This window comes from Bos grunniens, chromosome 20 (genome assembly GCF_055505025.1).
Source record: "Bos grunniens cultivar Pamir isolate PY7600 chromosome 20, Bosgru_T2T1.0, whole genome shotgun sequence".
Classification (NCBI taxonomy): domain Eukaryota; kingdom Metazoa; phylum Chordata; class Mammalia; order Artiodactyla; family Bovidae; genus Bos; species Bos grunniens.
In genome coordinates, this window is record NC_141184.1 from 62,845,864 (window position 1) to 62,857,031 (window position 11,168).

Below are 11,168 nucleotides of genomic sequence, written 5' to 3' on the forward strand. Positions count from 1 at the left end.
CACTCACCGCAACTAGAGAAAGCCCACACGCAGCAACAAAGACCCAATGCAACCAAAAACAATTAATTAACTAAATTAAAAAAAATTTTTTAAAGAAATACAATGCAAGCTAAAAATATGGGCCATGTATGTCACTGAACATTTTTTAGTGGCCACATTAGCAAGAAATTAATTTCAATAATGTATTTTTAGGCCTTCCCTGGTAGCTCAGTGGTAAAGAATACATCTGCCAATGTGGGAGACATCGGTTTGATCCCTGACCCAGGAAGATCCCACATGACTCAGAGCAACTAAGCCCATGCGCCACAACTACTGAGCCTGTGCTCTAGAGTCTGGCAGCCACAACTGCCGAGCCCACCGTGCCACGGCTGCTGAAGCCCGGGTGCCCTAGAGCCTGTGCTCCACAACAAGAGAAGCCACCACAGCGAAAAGTCCGTGTACTGCAACTGGAGAGTGGTCCTCCACTCAGTGAAACTAGAGAAAAGCCCATGCAGAAGTGAAGACCCAGCACACCCAAAACTAAAAAATAAATAAACAGATAAAGTTGTGACAATAATGGCTCAGATCATGAACTCCTTATTGCCAAATTCAGACTTAAATTGAAGAAAGTGGGGAAAATCACTAGACCATTCAGGTATGACCTAAATCAAATTCCTTATGATTATACAGTGGAAGTGAGAAATAGATTTAAGGGACTAGATCTGATAGACAGAGTGCCTGATGAACTATGGACAGAGGTTCATGACATTGTACAGGAGACAGGGATCAAGACCATCCCCATGGAAAAGAAATGCAAAAAAGCAAAATGGCTGTCTGGGGAGGCCTTACAAATAGCTGTGAAAAGAAGAGAAGCGAAAAGCAAAGGAGAAAAGGAAAGATATAAGCATCTGAATGCAGAGTTCCAAAGAATAGCAAGGAGAGATAAGAAAGCCTTCCTCAGCTATCAACGCAAAGAAATAGAGGACAACAATAGACTGGGAAAGACTAGAGATCTCTTCAAGAAAATTAGAGATACCAAGGGAACATTTCATGCAAAGATGGGCTCAATAAAGGACAGAAATGGTATGGACCTAACAGAAGCAGAAGATATTAAGAAGAGGTGGCAAGAATACACAGAAGAACTGTACAAAAAAGATCTTCACAACCCAGATCATTACGATGGTGTGATCGCTGACCTAGAGCCAGACATCCTGGAATATGAAGTCAAGTGGGCCTTAGGAAGCATCACTATGAACAAAGCTAGTAGAGGTGATGGAATTCCAGTTGAGCTATTTCAAATCCTGAAAGATGATGCTGTGAAAGTGCTGCACTCAATATGCCAGCAAATTTGGAAAACTCAGCAGTGGCCACAGGACTGGAAAAGGTCAGTTTTCATTGCAATCCCAAAGAAAGGCAATGCCAAAGAATGCTCAAACTACCGCACAATTGCACTCATCTCACATGCTACTAAAGTAATGCTCAAAATTCTCCAAGCCAGGCTTCAGCAATACATGAACCGTGAACCTCCAGATGTTCAAGCTGGTTTTAGAAAAGGCAGAAGAACCAGAGATCAAATTGCCAACATCCGCTGGATTATCGAAAAAGCAAGAGAGTTCCAGAAGAACATCTATTTCTGCTTTATTGACTATGCCAAAGCCTTTGACTGTGTGGATCACAATAAACTGTGGAAAATTCTGAAAGATGGGAATACCAGGCCACCTGACCTGCCTCCTGAGAAACCTGTATGCCGGTCAGGAAGCAACAGTTAGAACTGGACATGGAACAACAGACTGGTTCTGAATAGGAAAAGGAGTACGTCAAGGCTGTATATTGCCACCCTGCTTATTTAACTTATATGCAGAGTACATCATGAGAAATGCTGGGCTGGATGAAGCACAAGCTGGAATCAAGATTGCTGGGAGAAATATCAATAACCTCAGATATGCAGATGACACCACCCTTATGGTAGAAAGTGAAGAAGAACTAAAGAGCCTCTTGATGAAAGTGAAAGAGGAGAGTGAAAAAGTTGGCTTAAAACTCAACATTCAGAAAACAAAGATCATGGCATCCGGTCCCATCACTTCATGGGAAATACATGGGGAAATAGTGGCTGACTTTATTTTTTGGGGCTCCAAAATCATGGCAGATGGTGATTGCAGCCATGAAATTAAAAGGTGCTTACTCCTTGGAAGGAAATCATGACCAAACTAGACAGCATATTCAAAAGCAGAGACATTACTTTGCCAACAAAGGTCCATCTAGTCAAGGCTATGGTTTTTCCAGCAGTCATGTATGGATGTGAGAGTTGGACTATAAAGAAAGCTGAGTGCCAAAGAATTGATGCTTTTGAACTGTGGTGTTGGAGAAGACTCTTGAGAGTCCCTTGGACTGCAAGGAGATCCAACCAGTCCATCCTAAAGGAGATCAGTCCTGGGAGTTCATTGGAAGGACTGCTGTTGAAGCTGAAACTCCAATACTTTGGCCACATGATGCGAAGAGCTGACTCATTTGAAAAGACCATTATGTTGGGAAAGATTGAGGGCAGGAGGAGAAGGGAACGACAGAGGATGAGATGGTTGGATGGCATCACTGACTCAATGGACATGAGTTTGGGTAAACTCCAGGAGTTGGTGATGGACAGGGAGGCCTGGAGTGCTGTGGTTCATGGGGTCACAAAGAGTCAGACGCGACTGAACTGAACCTGGTGCATGTAAAAAGTTGTCATTTCTACATGTAGTCAACATAAAAATTATCGAGATATCTTACAATCTTTTTTTTATTGTCTTCAAAGTCCAGTTTACATTTTACACTTACAGCACATATCTTGATTTAGAGCTCAAAAGCCATCATAATGGAAAAGGATATGAAAAAAGAATATGTATACGTGTGTAACTGCATCACTTTGCTGTGCAGCAGTAATTAACACAAGGTTGTAAATCAACTATACTTCAGTAGAAAACATTTTTTATTCTGTGTGTGACTACTAGCTGCTGATTTAAGTTCTCCAGCAGGCTGCTTTGGGGACTGGGTTGCCCCTCTCACCCAGGCGACACGCAGGGCTGGAAATGGGCCAACTAGGGCCCCCTGCTGGGGCTCCTAAGATAAGCATTTTGATTGAGCCTCTTACACTTGGCAAGTTGGAGATGTGTTCTAGCTACAACCGTGGGCTGACCTGAACCAGGTCTCTTCACAGGACATCCAGGCCTGTTACTCAGCCCAGATCACCAGCCAGACCCTCCTCCTTCCCCGTGGGTTTTCCTGAGAGAGCCCTCCATGTCTTTTCCTGTTGGCGCATACTTCAGTCAGAATCACACCGGACTTTAAAACATAAGAGAATTTCTATCTCTCGTCCCAGAAAGTTTCTTCATCTCCCTCCCTACAACTTTTTTTTAAACTCTATGGACCACCTCTTCATAACAAAGGGGCTTCCCTGGTGGCTCAGATGGTAAGGAATCTGCCTGTAATGTAGATCTGGGTTCAATCCCTGGGTCGGGAAGATCCCCTGGAGAAGGGCATGGCAACCCACTTTCAGTATTCTTGCTTGGAGAATTCCATGGACAGAGGAGCCTGGTGGGCTACAGTCCATGGGGCGGCAAAGAGTCGAACATGACTGAGTGACACTACTTCATAACATGGACCACTGCGATGGGCAAAAAACTTTTTTTAGGTCATAAATGTCATTCTACCTTCCAGGGCATTAAGTGTCAATTCATCTTATGCTTGGATAATTGAGAGGGGACACTTAAGTCCCAGGCAGGCAAAGATATCAGTAGCTACTTTTAAAAGGAAGCATTTCTGGCTCAATTTCCATCTAACCAGCTAACAAAACAAAACTGAAAAAACAAACCAAAGAAAAAAGCCTTTCATGTTTTCTTTCAGTTGGAGATTTGGAAGTATAGATAAACAGACATGGCAGGTGCCTGGTGAAGTACAACTTTATTATTTTTCTAGTAAGTGAAGAGCTATTGCTGGCTGCTTCCAGCAAAGCCGTCCCTGTGGCCACAGCCCACCGTAAGTAAGGGTCACGTGTCAGTGTGGCAGGAACAGATGGAGGGCCTACCGGAGGAGGGAGTAGATTCTACACCTCTTTCTCTGTGAGATGCTTAGAACCAGAACTGGCCCTTAGAACTGAGTACACTGCAAGTAATTGACCTTGGACAACTCCAAGATCAAAATGAGGGGGAGGTCTGGAGAGGGATGCAGGGCTTTCTGTGAATTAGCGCTGGTTAGGTTGGGGGACTGACCGACTTCACTTTCACTTTTCACTTTCATGCATTGGAGAAGGAAATGGCAACCCACTCCAGTGTTCTTGCCTGGAGAATCCCAGGGATGGGGGAGCCTGGTGGGCTGCCATCTATGGGGTCGCACAGAGTCGGACACGACTGAAGCGACTTAGCAGCAGCAGCAGCAGTTGGGGGATGGGGTGGGAGGACTCACATGATGATTCTGAACACTAAAATTGAGTTTTAACCTTGTTGGTACATATGAGAGGCCATACAATTATCACGGATAAAAAACACGAGATATTGATCATCCTGTACTTATTGACATTAGCTTTTAATAGCAACTACATATCTAGTTTTGTTTTCTATGTGGAATGTGTAAAATAATTTACTATGATGATGTTCCTCAAAGTTTCCTATTTTTAGAGCCACCTGGAGAGCTTTTAAAAGTCCCCATGTCTAAGCTGTGCCCCAGACCAATTAACCCAGAATCTCTGGAAGAAGGACCCCAACATCAACATTTTCAAAATTTCCCTTACATGATTGCTACGTGCAGCCCCAATTCATGGAGTTTTCTGCTAGTGGGAATGTAAAATAGTACAACTACTTTGGAAAGTAGTTTAGCATTTTCTCACAAAGGCAGTGAAAGGGTTAGTCCCTCAGTTTGTCCCACTCTTTGCGACCCCATGGACTGTGGCCTGCCAGGCTCCTCAGTCCATGGGATTTTCCAGGCAAGAATTCTTGCCATTCTCTTCTCCAGGGGATCTTCCCAACCCAGGGATCTAACCTGGGTGTCCTGCATTACAGGCAGACAAAGGTAAATGTACACCTGTGAACATGAGCCAGCCACTCTAATCCTTGGTATTTACCAAAGAGAAATGAAAGCCCATGCACACACTAAGAACTGCAAACAAATGTTCATAGCAGCTTTGTTTGTAACACCTCAAAACTTAAAATAACCCCAAATATTGATTACTAGGTAAATAGATGAAAAAAGTTGGGGTTATCCAAAAGCAGAGTAAGACTCAACAATAAAAAGAACAAATTACACAATGCACAAACAAATACACACAATAACAATAAATGATTGGAAAGGAAGAGGTAAACTTGTCTTCACATTCAGCAAACATAGCTATAAACATAGAAAATGCTAAGAAGTCTACAAATGAGTAAGTGACTTTAACAAGGCCATATGGTATATGGTTTACAAAATCATCTTACTCAAATATATTACAATGAAAAAATAATTAAAACTTTAAAATTCAATATATAAGTGCATTTAAAGACAGGAAATACATTGGGATACATTTAACAACGTTTTTGCAATTCTTCTACACTGAAATCTAGAAAATATTGCTGAGAAAAATTAAAGACCTAAATATATGCAGCAATATGCTATGCTCAATATTGGGAAACTAGAAAATATAAGATGTGAATTCTCCTCAAATTGATATATAGAGTCAAAGCAATTCTTACTATTCGGCAAGAGAAGCAGACACACCCAAGTAAATAAAGAAATAATAGTATAATTACAAGTAGTGCTACAAAGAAAAGAAGCAATAGAGATGAATGGTGTGGAACGGAAGGCTAGATAGAGCAGTTAGCCTTTTTTTTTTTTTGGATAGAAATTAACAAGCTGATTCTGTAATTTATATGAGAATAAAAAGAACCTAGATAAGCCAAAACAATTTTGAAAAAGAAGAACACAGCTGGAGAATTTACATTGTGTATTTCAAGACTCATAATAACACTACAGTAATCAAGATTGTCTGGTGTCATTGGAACAATAGGCATATAGATCAAAGGAGAGTCCAGATATAGGCCTACATGAAGATGGTAAATAAAATTTGTTTTTTCCCCCACAGCAATTTGATGGGGAAAGGATAATCTTTTCAACAAACGTTGAAGAAACAATTAGATATTCCTAGGCAAAAGATAAACTTCAACGCTTCCCTCACATGACACACAAAAATTAACTCAAAATGGAACATAGATTTTAACATAAGAGCTAAAACCATAAAACTTGAATAAAATACAGGAGAAAGCCTTGACAATCTTGGTGAGTAAAGACTCCTCAGGACACAAAAAGCACAAACCATAAGGGAAAATTTATCAAATTGGACTTCATCAAAATTGAAAGTTTATGTTCTTTGGAAAATACCACTAAAAAATGAAAAGAATACAGACTGGGAGAAAATATTTATAATATATATTTCTGATGAAGTACCAGAATATATAGAGAACTCTTACAATTCAATAATGAGTAATCAATGAAAAATGGGCAGATTTGGGCATTCACTTTACAAAAGACATACAAATGGCAAAAAAAAAAAACAACACATGAAAAGATGCTCAACATCACTGATCATCAGAAATGCCACAATGAGATACAACTACAAAACCTCTGTGCTATGTACTTAGTCACACAGTTGTGTCCAACTCTTGGTGACCCCATGGACTGTAGCCCACCAGGCTTCTCTGTCCATGGGGATTCTCCAGGCAAGAATACTGGAATAGGTTGCCCTGCTCTTCTCCAGGGGATCGTCCCAACCCAGGGATCAAACTCAGGTCTCCCACTTTGCAGGCAGATTCTTTACCATCTGAGCCACCAGGGAAGCCCACAAATAGCCAAAATGAAGAAGAGGATTGGTAAGCATATAGTGCAACTAAAACTTTGACATCTTGCTGGTGGGTGCATTTAATTATATGCAAAATTTCTCTCAAAAAATCTTAAAAAGTTTAAGCCAATAAAGTTACAAAACAATGGCAAATGATTTACAAGAAAAGCAAAAAGAAAAAATTACAAAGGAGTAATGAAGTAATTTCTAATGTCTTAAGAGGTCCTATGCTCAATCTTTGCTATATGTTTCCTCATTCAATCTTGAGAAAGAACCTATAAGGTAAGCATAATTATTCTCTCCATTTTAAACTTGGGCAAATTGAAACTTACAGAGCTTCAATGGTGAAGTCTGGATAGGCTGATGACAGTATCTAAACTCTTAAGCATTAAGCAAAATAACCTAAAATAACCACCTTGCTGGACTTCTTTAAGGGTGGTCATAAAATTGAAAGATCATAATTCTCAAGAAAATATGCTAAATTTACTTTAAGCTAGCCTCCAGTTTTATACACAGCACTGGATGTAGTAAGATCTTTACAGGATAAAAATGATTTGAAAGCCTTTTGCTCTAGTTCAGGCTCTACAACACATCATAGCCTAAACACTTGGAAATTCCCTCCCCTTGGTTTCCTCAGTTGTGAAATGGGGATCTAATCCCTGCCATCTCTACTCAAAAGTCTACTGTAACGACATAGACATCATATTTGAAGGCACTTTATAAACTATACAGCTCAGTTCAGTCACTCAGTCATGTCTGACTCTTTGAGACCTTGTGGACTGCAGCATGCCAGGCTTCCCTGTACATCACCAACTCCCGAAGCTTGCTCAAACTCATGTCCATTGAGTCGGGGATGCCATCCAACCACCTCATCCCTCTGTCATTCCCTTCTCCTCCTGCCTTCAATCTTTCCCAGCATCAGGGTCTTTTCATAAACTGTACAGCCCGTGGTGGTTGGTGGTTTAGTCACTATGTCATGTCTGACCCTTGTGACCGCATATACTGTAACCTGCCAGGCTCCTCTGTCCACGGGATTCTCCAAGAATTCTCGCAAGAATACTGGAATGGGTTGCCATTTCCTTCTCCAGGGGATCTTCCTGACCCAGGAATCGAACCAGGGTCTCCTGCCATTCAGGCAGATTCTTTACCCAGTGAGCCATGAGGGAAGATCCATACAGCCTGACATAGTTGCAAAAATCATCTGAATAAGTGAGAAACTTACGGTGAAGGTGACCTATGACTTAGGTTCCCTTCTTTGGGTTATTTAAATTTAAAGGACTTGCAGCAGGTATATATATATATATATGTACTTTCAGAGCTTGCATGAGTGTACCAGGCAACTGTGAAAGTGAAAGTGGAGTCGCCCAGTCGTGTCCGACTCTTTGCCACCCGATGGACTGTAGCCCACCAGGCTCCTCCGTCCATGGGATTCTCCAGGCAAGAGTACTGGAGTGGGTTGCCATTTCCTTCGCCAGGGGATCTTCCTGACCCAGGGATCGAACCCGGGTCTCCAGCGTTGCACGCAGACGCTTTACCGATCTGAGCACCAGGGAAGCCAGCGTTTGTTAACTAGTATTTGTTTATTCTTACTGTGTGACCAGTGCTGAACTACGGTAATTATCAGAAGATGCCTCAGTTCTCGCCTTCAATTGCTGGCAGTATAGCTAAAGAAAAAAAGAACTATTTTTTTTCTTTATACAGAGGACTGAATTTCTTAACCCAAACCAGCAAGACCACACTTCCTTGCTCATCTTGCCAACTTTATCTCTCAGTGCCTAGTGCCACCTCTCGCATGAAGCCTTTTGCATCTGTTCCAGGATGGATTCCTAATAGGCCTTCATTTAATACCCATTTATTTTCACTCAGTTGAATTTCATTTACTTGTTAACTCAACATCTTCCTACATGTTGAGTTTTATACATGAAATATACTCACTTCGTTTCTGTGGCTCTAATTTCTCTCAAATTACTAACCCCTCCAAAAGGGGTTCATCTTGTTCTTTGGTATTTGCCACACCACTAGCACATGACCAGGAACAAAATGAATTAAAACTAAATTAAGGGCTTGACTGCAGCCATGGAATTAAAAGACACTTTCTCCTTGGAAGAAAAACTATGACTAACCTAGACAGCATATTGAAAAGCAGAGACATTACTTTGCCAACAAAGGTCTGTCTAGTCAAAGCTATGGTTTTTCCAGTAGTCATGTATGGATGTGAGAGTTGGACTATAAAGAAAGCTGAGAGCCAAAGAATTGATGCTTTTGAACTGTGGTGTTGGAGAAGACTCTTGAGAGTCCCTTGGACTGCAAGGAGATCCAACCAGTCCATCCTAAAGAAGATCAGTCCTGAATATTCATTGGAAGGACTGATGCTAAAGCTGAAACTCCAATACTCTGGCCACCTGTGAAGAACTGACTCATTGGAAAAGACCCTGATGCTGGGAAAGATTGAGGGCAGGAGGAGAAGGGGACGACAGAGGATAAGATGGTTGGATGGCATCACTGCTCAATGGACATCAGTTTGGGACAGGAGTTGGTAATGGACAGGGAGGCCTGGCGTGCTGCAGTCCATGGGGTCGCAAAGTGCTGAACATGACTGAGCAACTGAACTGACTAAGGGCTTCCCTGGGCTTCTCTTGTGGCTCAGCTGGTAAACCATCCACCTGCAATGCAGGCAACCTGGGTTCAATCCCTGGGTTGGGAAGATCCCCTGGAGAAGGGAAAGGCTACCCACTCCAGTATTCTGGCCTGGAGAATTCCACAGACCATATAGTCCATGGCGTCACAAAGAGTCAGACAAGACTGAGAGACTTTCACTTACATGAAGGGCTTCCCTGGTGGCTCAGTGGTAAAGAATCCACCTGCAAATGCAGGAAAATCCCTGGTCAGGGAGGATCCCACATGTCACGAAACAACTAAGCCTGCGCACCACAGCTATTGAGCCTGTGCTCTAGAGGCTGGGAACCACAACCACTGAAGCCCGTGTGCCCTAAAGCGGCGCTCCGCAGCAAGGGAAGCCACTGCAATGAGAGGCCCGCACAGCGCAACTAGAGAAAAGCCCCCACAGCAACAAAGACCCAACACAGCCAAAAATAAATAAACTAATGAATGCATTAATTTTTAAAAGCCAAATTAAATGTGGTGGGGAAAGATGGCAGAGATGTGGTTTAACAAGACCACGGAACAGTGGCTTCGGAGTGTGGGTTATAATTCTGGCTTTGGTTCTATAGCTGCTGAATATCCTCTTCATGTTTCTTCATTTGTTAAAAGAATAAAATATCTCCTTAGAGATTTATGTTCAGGATCAAATAAATTAACATATATAAAGTGCCTTGCACACAGCAGGCACTGAGATATATGTATTTTCTTCTCCTTCCTAATGCAAAGCAACATAGTTCATATTCTGATAGAAATTTAATCCTTAGGTCATACTGAAGTATTGAGTCCAGCATAAACTTCAGAGTCTTTGGCTTGTATTTTGAATATTCATACAGAAATCCCCATTTATATTCCTCCCCTCTTATCAAACAAAACCCCATCTCCATGTAAATTGTTCAGAAAGTGAGAAACATTTATTCTCACTTATACTTGATGCTTGAAGGTAATCAAAACATGCTCACATCATTACCAGGGTGTGGGCACAAATATAAGAAGAATCTGGGTTTGCTTAATCAAAAGAAGACTGTCCCTTTGAACATAAGGGTTAGTGGGAGCTATAAGATACAAAGAAGTGGGTTAAGCGGTTTCTGCAAAAAGTCAGACATAATCCAATGCTCTTCCCTAGTACAATTCTATCTCCAGCTCTGCCAGGCTCAGCTCTATAAACCTCTGGTTTGCTTTATCTACTTCATCTCTCTGGATTTGGCTGTCATGTTCTTGTCCACCCTGAGGTAAGGACAAAGACCATTTTCACCACTGAGAGGATCCAGCAATTATGTGGACATCTGTGGCAGCAAAAGAAAAGCTTTGAATCGTCTCCATTTCACCAAATTTTCAAAAATAAAATGAGGTGTTAAATTATACCTGACAACAAGAAGCTACTATGATCCAGTCCCTGGGGGGGGAGGGGGGTGTGGCACGTTTGTCAGAAAGAATGTAATGTTATTCAGTAAGTTTGTAAAAGCCAGGACAGTTTTATTCTTTGCATCCTCATGGCACCAATACCGACACAACATGTGGCATTGGGTTTCTGCCCTGGGGGCACCCAACTCCGTCTACAGATGACAACACTGGTGCCCAGACAAGAATGTACTGTTTGCCCAAAGTCATACACATCAGTGACCAAACCCAAACAGCTCCTCTGTCTCCTGATTCAGCTCTGGTGCTCTTTGCCCTCTGCTGGCCTTCC